Source organism: Athene cunicularia, assembly GCF_003259725.1.
Source record: "Athene cunicularia isolate RWA chromosome 17 unlocalized genomic scaffold, athCun1 chr17_part1, whole genome shotgun sequence".
In the NCBI taxonomy this organism is placed as follows: domain Eukaryota; kingdom Metazoa; phylum Chordata; class Aves; order Strigiformes; family Strigidae; genus Athene; species Athene cunicularia.
Window position 1 is genome coordinate 6,135,551 of NW_020799122.1, and position 9,372 is coordinate 6,144,922.

The window sequence follows — 9,372 nt, forward strand, 5'->3', positions numbered from 1 at the left end:
GGCGGCCGCAGCGCTGCGGGAGGCAGAGCGGGGCCTGCAGCAGCCCCGGCAATAAACAGCTTCCACATGCATGCCGAGTTGCCTAACCACCCGCTCCCGCCCTGACATACCAGCACACTTATTCATCAGGGTGCGAGGGGCTGAAGCAGTGCCGAGGGCGCTTGGCCCCGGGTGCTCTGGTGCCTGGGAGCGCCAGCCCCTCCTGGGATGGGGTCCCGTGAGCCCCCCGTGGTCCCTGGGGGTGCAGGTAGCGCAAGGTGCCCATCCCACAGCCATGCCACAGCTCCAGGGCTGCTGCGGGACCCCCAGGAGAGCAAACCCCTGCCCTAAGTGTGGACGCCAGTGCTGGCAAACCCCCTCAAATCTCCTTTTAATTGGATCCCCATCTTTCCTCCTTATCCCACACTGCCTGCGTTCCCCCAGGCCATCGGGCCGTGCCTCTCCTTTGGTGAGGACCAGATCAAACCCACCAGGCTCAAACCCACATCAGCCTTTCCCCCACACATAGTGACAGTGTCCTGACACTCCCATTCCGCCCCCCCCCTCCCCTCCTTTGTCCTCTGTGTGACAAAATTTTTCAAATTAGACGTTGGGAAAGGGTTTGAGCCCCCAGCCCAGCCGTGGAGGTGGTCAGTGCTCTGCAGAGCCTGCAGCACGGGCACATCAGGGACACTCTGCCTGACAAGATCCCATTGCTGTCCCATCCCAGCTGGGACATCCAGCCTCTGGGGATAATAAACCCCCTTTGAAGGCAGAGAGCAGGCAGGGCTCTGGTTCGCTGGCATCCTGGCGGGTTTACGAGGAGATTTTTAGCAGCACCAGGAACAGTCCCTGGATTAGAGCTACAGGCTTCAAAAGGAGCTGCCGAGCGCGAGAGCCGAGGGCTGGAGTCGCTGCGGCTGAAAAGGGAATGCTGCACATTATAAATAGCTGCCTCACTGGCAGCACATCTGTTTCAGGCAGCAGCTCGGGAAGGCTGTGCGTGTTCTGGTTTGGCTATTTTGGGGGAAAGAGATTTGAAACTCACTCATTATTACTGTTCACCCGAGAGATGTGAATGATGCCTGTTTCTCCTTTGTCTTTTCAAAATAGAGAGCAAAAGGAGGTGCGTTTCAAAGTGCACCGTGGTGTGAGGTTCCCTGGGAGCTGCAGCTCTTGCTGGGAGAGGGTATGAGCACCTCGGTGACACCTACATCAACGGGTGGCGGCACTAAACAAGGCTGGCCATGGGACGGGGACAGCAGAGCCCTTATCTCTGCTCAGCTATGAGCCACCCTACGGCCATGGGAAGCTGTGGGGGTGGGAGGGAGATAGACAGCTGCAGGCAGCAATGAGGCCAAGGGCAGGCAGCGAGGCGAGGCTATGAGTGATATTCCCCAAAATGCTGTGGGCTCACCCAGACAGGACTGCCTCATCCCCCCACTGATTCCATCATGCTCTGGCCCATCCTTGTACCAGAGGAGATGCTGGACCTCCCCGGGACCAACCTTGGTGCAGAGGAGCAAGGCCGGGCAGTAGGATGAAGGCCACAGCTCTGGGGGATGCTGCTGCACCACCAGGACAGGGGACAGAGGGATGTCCCAAGCCTGGTGGCCCCATCCCTCAGAGGGCCAACGTCCCACGAGAGCCCACATGTGCCGAGGAGGTGGGGGACACTGCCAAAGCGAGCGTGCCCGGGGCAAGCTGAGGAGGATGAAGAGTATCCGAGGTCCGGTGGCGTCCAAGCAGCCCCACAGCGTGCAGCCCAGCCCAAGCACTCCAGTACAGCCCAGCAACGGCTCATTAATCACTCGGCACCGCCGCGGGATGGAGGCCCTCGCCGACCGCCGCCAATCCCCGCGCCGTTACCACAGAAACAACCCTTACCCTGCACAGGCTTCAAAGGGTTTTGTGCGTGTGCCTGTGTGCGCTGCTCCATCTCCCCCGCCTCCTGTTGTTGTTTTTTGTATGTGTGTGCACGAGAAGGAGTTGGGGTTTTTTCTCTTCCCCGGGAAGCATTTGGCACCGGGGCTTGGATCATGTGAAAAACAAGCGCGGGAGAGACGGACAGACGGACAGAGCGCATAAGAACCGGGAGAACCAGCCACGATAGCCACAAGGCTGGGGGGGGTTCTTCAGAGAGAAGGGGAAGGGTTGGGGGTGCAGAGGCAGCTGCTAACGAGTCAAAAATAAATATTTATATGGGGAGAGTTTTAAAACCCTATTTTGCATCGTTATAATAAATTATTCATCTGCCTGTTTCTCCCTGCCCACCTCTCCTGGTAGGGAGCCGTGAAGGGGACGATGCTGCAGGGTGGGTGAAGGGGGTCATGGCTGACCAGGACCCAGGACCCCCCCCAGCACCCCAAGGAGAGGAGGCAGAGAGGTTTGGGGAGGGAAACAGGGAGACAGTGTAGAAGCAACCAGACCCCGACACGACCACGGCGGTGCCAGATGGGGAAGGGTCAGGAGAGGTGGGTGTTGGGAGCAGCGGCTGAAGGTGCCCAGGGGACTCGGCAACCTCCTGGCTGGCAGTGTCAGAAACAACGCGGCTGCTCTTGCATCGTATGCTGGGTTTGGACAGAGCCCTCTGTGACTTCTAGCCCCCGGGATTTTCGTTTTGGCAAAGAGAACTTTCCACCAGGCTGGCTGATGCCCTGCAGTGTCCTTCTGAGGAGGTGGGGATGGGGAGCTCTGCAAGGGGCCCCACTCCCCCAGCTCCCTGGGTGTCTTGGTGCACCCACCAAGGGCAGGCACACACATGCAGGCAGCAATACAGCTCCCTTCCCTCCTGCCCGCACTCCTGCACTTACACAGGCAGCCAAAGAGCTGAGCCGATGGGGAGCCCTGCACCACCAGCTGGGACAGCACTTCCAGGAGCCATCCTCACTTTTGCATCTCCAGCTACACACTGACATACACATACAACACAGCCCTCTGCAAAGCTGGCAGCAGCTTCCCATCAAGGGCCTTGAGCAGCATCTACAAGGCTGCCCCCAGACTCAGTCTTGACCCTTCTGGGTGCAGCAAAATGTTTGTTTCAGTCACTATTGCATGTCCCGGGGCTCTGATTGCAGCTGCCATCATCTCCATCAGCACACGAGGTTTGAAAACAGCCACCAAGCACAAAGGAAAGGTTTGGGGAGGAGAGGTTTGCCGTGACTATTTCCAGGCTCCCTTCAATTGCATTTGCCAGAACTGCTGCAACAGAGACAAAAAGCAAAGGGAGAGAAAGGCACAAGCCTGGCTGAGCACGCCACAAAAAGCCCCTTGCCTAGCTGGAGGCTTCTAGCATATGGAAGGGGTGGTAAGAGGGCTGGAGAGGATGAAAAATGATCTTGTGGATCACCCCGTTATCCCCTCGACTTCCCTTCAGCCTCTCCTGATAGCTGCTCATCTGACCTGCCCCTCCAGTGACTCCCCATCAGCCTCCTCCGGTGCTTCACCCCCAGGATATCTGAACATCAAACCTAAATCTCCCTTGTGCTACAGTTTAAGCCCATAATTTCTTGTCCTACCCACCGTAGGACATGGAGAATCGTTTATTCCTATCCTGTTTGCAGCAGCCACTGACATATTTTTGAAGGCTGTTATCACATTTCACCTTCAGTCTTAGACCTTTTCATGAAAGATGGAACAGAAACACAGGTTTGTGACGGGGAGGAAGGACAGAATAACAAAGAGGTTTTTCTGGATCACACATGGAAACCAGGAAAGCCAGTGGAAAGGCAGGGAGCCAAGGAACAGACAAGGAGCAGCCTGTAACACCAAGAAGCTTAAGTACCACCAGCCAAGTTCAGGACACAATGGGAGATGCTGGAGACGCAGATCATCAGAGAGGAAAAGTGATGACATGAGGGTCATAGCGACATGGGGCTGAAGACCAGGACAAAACAGGCCCAGGGCCCCCAAGCAGGGTGACGTGGCAGTGCCCAAAAGCAGCACTGGGACTTGGCTGCAAGCGGGGAGAGGAGCTAGCTGGCCTTGCTTTTGCTGGTACCATTATTTATGGCATGTAATACGCCAGCTCAGTCCTAAAGTCCTGGAAAAGTGCAAGGGACAACCGGAGATGTGAACAACAGGCACTCAATAGTGCGATCCAATACGCTTATCGTGCCTTTGCACGGCTGCGTATGTCAAAAGTACTTACAAGAAGGAGATAATCTAATTTGATAAGGGAGAGGGTAAAGGAATAACACTGTGGGCACAGATATCAGGAGCAGAAAACAAAGGAGAGACTGCAGCAGGCATCTGCTACAGACCCCCAGGACTCGAGGAGGGAAAGAAAGAACAAAAAGATTCCTGAACCAACTATCAAAGAGCTCACAAACACAGGATACTTGTACTCAGGGGGCACTTTAACCACCCAGACATCTGTTGGGCGACAAACACATCAAAACGTAGTCAGAACGGTTTCTTCGTTATGTAGAGGACAATTTACAGATGAAGGAAGTAGAAAGGCTCCACGAATCTACTCACCAATAAAAAGACACTGTTGAAAAGCAACTGTAATAGGGCAAGTTTGGAGCCTGTGATCACAAGCGACACAAACCCACCGGAGTGAGGACACGGCAGCATGAGATATTTACTTTGCAGCAAAACATGTTGCAAGGGGAACTAAGGGACAGGCAAGAGCAGCAGAGCTGGAGCTGCTTGCGGCAGCTCTGCACTTGTCCCCTCCATCAACACGGCTGTTGATAAGGGACAGGATAAGCCTCCCAATGTGATAGAAAGCAAAGAAGCAGAAAGAACAGCCTTTTGCAACAGAGACAGCTGTGGGCTGTGGACCTGGCAAGCAGGGCAGCCCATGAGCCCACCTTGGCTAGCAGCTACCACATGTCTCAAGATTGCCAAGGACAGGCTTTGGCCCGGAGCACAGGAGGGGTAAAGGCAGGAGCAGGCAGCCCATAAGGGCTCATCTCCTGAGCAGCGAGACTTTCCATGCCTGTTCCATGAATGAAACCAGCTCTTGCACATCACTGCAGGAGCTGAGCACCTCCAAACACCGGGTCCCCTCTTGAACATCACCCTTTGGTCCCTCTAACTGTGCCAAAAGCAGAGCCAAGGTCTGAGTTTCAGGGCTTAGAGCCCCAGCACAAGGTCTAGGTGCTGCCGTGGCTCCGGCCTGTCCCCCCCCAGAGGCAGGGCCATAGCGTGGAAAGGGGTTTCACAACACCCAGCATTAGAGACACACAAAACACTCTTGCAAAACTTGGAGATGCAAAAGTAAACATATCTGACAAGTCTGTACTGCAGCAGAAGGTTTTCCCAGGGCACAAAGCCTTTTGGCTTCTATAAAGAAAGTAAGGAACATATTGGAGGGGTTTTGTCTATGAACTCCTGGAGGAGTTCGGAAAAGATTTGGCTTCAGCCATCCAACCTGTGCTCCATGGAGAGCCCCAGGCTCTGGGGGGCACAAGCAGCAGGAGGCTGCCAGCAGCAACTCCCCGCCCTGGGGCACATGGGCCCCAGCTCCCCACAGCCCTCCCAGCCCTCCCCCTGCATCCCCCACCAGCCATAGCAGCTCAATAAATTAAGGCTTTGACACTCTATCATGGGGTTCAAAAGCAGCCAGGTTTTAAAGGTGCTTGGTGTTTAAAGATTAAAATAGCGAACAACTTGAAGTGCCTAAAATACACCTGAAAATCTGGCCCTTTGGCATTTAAAGGACCTAAATTTCAGCAAAGGGGGTGGGATGCACCATGAGCCTCCGTTTCCCCCGCCAGAGTCATCTGAGTGATGAAGGGATATGTCATCCCCCACTTGCCACACTGAGAGCTAGGACCTCCTCAGCCTGCGTGGTTACCTCCAAGCAGATGCAGATCTCCAGTTCTGCAACTTCGAACAGCATAACTTAAAAAATATCATCACTGGGGACAGGAAAAGCTCCCCTACTTCTGGCCACGTTTCTAAAGGTGCTTCCCACATTTTGGCCTTAGCTGGAGCTTGCAGTTTCCCATTTTACTTATACAAATGTAGCTCTGGGCATACGAGTGTCCAAGTTTCACAGGTGCTGGTTTTAAAGTGCTTTGGAAAAATACAGCTATTAAAAAAGGAAGGAAAAGAAATAGCAGCAGCCATATACTGCCCCTTTGCAGGGAACAACTCTGGACATCTTTCTCCTTATTTATTAAAAAAAAAAAAAAAAAAAGCAGCCAACATTGCTTTCCAGGCCTGAAACCCTGACTTCAGTTATGACATGTGTCTATTTATCAGGAGAAAAGCTGAATATTTCCACTATCACTAGATTATTGCCAGCGCTTGGATTTTTCCCTAACCTCCAGCTAAAATCCTCTGAGCTGACGCTCTGAAAATGGAACGGCATACGAAATACACTCCCTGACTCTCAGAGTTGAAGCCCCCCCCCCCCTTCCTCCTTCCTCCCAATAAACAATTTTGCATATATTTAAACCTCCTTCCTCTGGTTTCCCAACTCCTCCACCCTCCCCAGTAAAGAAATTACGAAAATCCGTCATTTCTCTCTTTTTCCCTTGCACCTCCATCTATCAGCGTTTCAAAGGCAGTCTCCTCGAATGCAGAGCGGAGCAGGAGATGGGCAGCGGTAATGGGAATGTGCTCCTGACTGTGCAAACCCACACAGAGAGTGAGGACAGGAGAGACTACATTTGCATACATATTAAACGAGAGCAGTAAAAAATGCAGACGTGCAAACCATTTGGACATGGCTCGCCTCGGCGATGCGCCCTGCAAGGGAATCAATCTTCTGCGTTCTTAAAGGGAAAAACCTGTTACGGAGCAAAAAGCGAAGCCAGAGAGACATCGGCTTGCAAACACGGTCAAGGTCTCGAGACAATCTGACCTTCTGCCTTCGCTCGCAGACACCTGCCTTGCAAAGGCTGTCGCGTAGGAGGGTGAGACCCCACTGGGAGTTTCTGTTTCCAGCTGCTGCCCCTGCCCTGGTTTCAGCAGGACCTGCTGGTGCCTTTGGTCCTCCTCCCACCATCATCACAGGAGGAGAGCTGGTGGGACCCCCATCCCCAGCCAACCTCGCAGCTCCCTGCTTGAGCTGGAGTGAGATAGTCCCAAATCGACCAAGCCCTCAGGTGAGGGCAGCACAGAGATCTCCCTGAAACGGCCTGAGCCGGGCTCTGCGGAATAAATAAGTGACACATGGATGTGCTGAAGCAGCCCAACTTCTGCATCCCAGTACCTTCACCAACTGAACAATGAGCACGGTCATGTCCTGCTTTGGCCCTGGGTGTGATCTCAGTCACAGTGAGCTCCAGAAAGCAAGGCGATGAGCCTGGAGAGCGTGACTCCCCAAAATAGCTTTGGTCCAAAGTTTTTGGGAGTCCCTTTTCTGGCCTCATGGAGCTTGGCATCCACCCTACCACATGCCAGCTGACTGTGCTGCACAGGTCACAACAGCATTACACACACAGACATCTCCCATGGCCAGGATCTACCTTGCCCTGGAAAGACCCAACCCAACCTCACCTCCACTTGTCCCAGTGCCCTGGTTAAGGATCTTCCCAAGGTAGGATGTTACACCCAAGACAACAAGTAAGTACAGTGGAGCTTATATTCCTAGGTGCTTGCAAGGGTACGGATCTAACAAAGCAAATCACGCAGGCAAACCTACTGATTTCAAAGTCTGCAGGTTCAGATGCATAAAAAGTGCAAAATCAGTAACTTTTATATTGCCACTCAAGGAGCCACAAAGATAAAAGCAGTATTCTGGGAGTGAAGATGCCATGAATATTTCTCATCTGCACTTATAAGGGATATTTGGGACCAACGGCTTGATTCTGCGTTAGCCTTGTTCAAATGAGATAATTTACATTCCCTGCCAGTCGAAAACAGGCTGTCAACATATTTACTTGTGTCAGGTTTCACTTCCCTACCACAGCACTATTGCACCACATCGGGTGCATGTGGAGAGCGAAGGTGGGCAGCGGGTAGGTCCAGGACCAGGCAGGAACGGTGAGGATGGGATCCAGTGCAGACACCTCGGTACGCTCCAATCCAGCAAAGCGTAAAGGTCCCGCAGGGAGGGACACCAGGATGCGTCAGCAGCTGCTGCTTTATATCACGTCCTTCCAGCTTCTCCCTGCAACGATCCCTTCTGGGAAGCCAGGAGCTTGCCAGGCGTGGCTGTCCATCCCTGAAGGTCCTGAGGCTGCAGACAGACAACTGGATGTTCCTCCTCAAGCGTCCTGCAGGCACTACCTCCTGCTGACCGAGCCTCACTGCCCAGCAGGGTTTGGCCCCCTTGCTCCTGTGGGAAACACTGTCTGGAGCCTCCCTTCTCCTCCCCTCTCCAGCTCTCCCCTGCTGTGGCCAGATCTAATCTAACCCGCCTGCTTCCACGGGGCTGACTCACCCCGCCTGCCTTTGTACCTACAGCCCAAGGGACAGAGGGGGAACGTGCTGCCAGCATCTGCCTGGCCTTCAGCAGATCTTCCCCACCGACCCCAGAAACTTCACTTCTTCCAGGTCCACCAAGCCTGGGGAGGGGACGAGGCAGTGTTTAACTGTCTTCTGCTCTCTATCACCCTCCAGCACCTCCAAACAAGTCAGTCTGGGGGTGGGAAGGTGAATGAATTGGGCTTCCCAGTAGCCTTTCCAATGTGGGTTCTCTGGTGTCTTGTAAGGGTTGAGTTCCCATGCAGCTATCAAGTGCTTGACTCTCCTCTTTACCCACCCACCCATTTTCACAAGACTTGTGGGAGCCATACAAGTTCTCTATCCTTCAGCCAAATGTAACTGAAACTCGGAGCTGGGTAAAAAGCTGGGGGAGGCGGGAACAAATAGAGAAAGAAAGAGAGACACGTACACACACATGAACAGACTGGATCACAGAGGCCCTATTCCCTTAAAGAAAGGGAAACATTAAAAAAAAAACCAAACAACAAAGTAAGACTCCAGTGGCAACATGCACCAGCTGAGCTGTTGGCTTGCTTGTACACTGTGCAATCCCACCCCTCTGCCTCAGCTGCTGGGGATTTACAGACACAAATGATCTGGGGAGGGTTGGTTCATCCGCGCCTGAGTGTTTCTACAGCGCCCTGCACAAGAGTGACCCCATTCCCAATAGCAAGTGCCAATTCATAAACATTTTGAGCTGTTAATTATATTCTGATTGATTTTTTTTTTTTTTTTGCAGTAGCAATACCCCCGTGAAAGGGCAGTGGTGAGAATCTTGAAGTGGGAACCCGGGGATTTCCACCCAGAAACCAGCCCTCTGCCTTGCCAGAGAAACACGAAGGCAAAAGGAAGAGGAGTTTGACAAAACAACAGAAAACCAACTTATTGAATAGCTGTCATTGGGCAAGTATAAATATATTAGTGATTGTGTTGATATTAGGCTCATATCAAAAGAGATTAATTTGATAATTGCCTATGCAGAGAAAGACAAAGAACCACAATCAA